Below are 868 nucleotides of genomic sequence, written 5' to 3'. Positions count from 1 at the left end.
TAGTGATGCAATCTGCTGCTGTCACCTTTCACACATGCAAAATGCACTGTTTTATGTTAAAGCCATGTTTACGGTCCTTACACTCGCTGAAGAATGGATACACACACATTTGTCATAAAAGCAGTGCTGCATTCTTGATGAAGACATACTTTTTCTATCATGTAAAATTTAGTATTTGATGAGGTCACACTTCTGTTTTTGCCATATCAGGTTATAATAGAAGAGCAGAGAGCTTGATACATATAGATTTGTATTACTTTGCATGTGTTGTCTCACATTGTCTTAGCGAAACATGTTTTGATACAAGTTGGCAGTTTTTTTTTTTTAATAATTGTTAGGACAAAAACATTCTTAATATAATGCTTATAGAACGTTCGATAACTTTGATAAACGTTCTCATAATGTTGTTGAGAGAAAACATTATTGGAACGTCCTCATGATGTTATTTGTACTTGACCGGTCTAAAAACCATTTTCATAACCGTTAAATAACGTAATCACGACAATAAAGCTGGACCCTTAAATGTTCTTAGAATATTACAAATAAACGTCAAATAGCTAATGTTATATTTTGGATAAAAATAACATTAACAGTACGTTCTGAGACACGTTCTTGTAACCTTTACATAAAGTTACAATCACAACAAGAAAACTGGGCATTTGATCATTTTAGAAATGCAAACGTACAATATATAAAATTAAACGAACCCTTATGAAATGTGCTCCAAAAATGGCAGATTCCTTGGGGAAAGTTGCAAGGAAAAGAGCGAGATGAGTTTATACAGATCTAAGACACGTGTGTAGGTGGTGAGTGGGTATCGGAGCAGAAGGTCACACACACACACACACACACACACACACACACACAC

This window comes from Sinocyclocheilus grahami, unplaced genomic scaffold, assembly GCF_001515645.1.
Source record: "Sinocyclocheilus grahami isolate Dianchi unplaced genomic scaffold, SAMN03320097.WGS_v1.1 scaffold229.1, whole genome shotgun sequence".
Classification (NCBI taxonomy): Eukaryota; Metazoa; Chordata; class Actinopteri; order Cypriniformes; family Cyprinidae; genus Sinocyclocheilus; species Sinocyclocheilus grahami.
Note: the sequence above shows the minus strand (reverse complement) of the source record.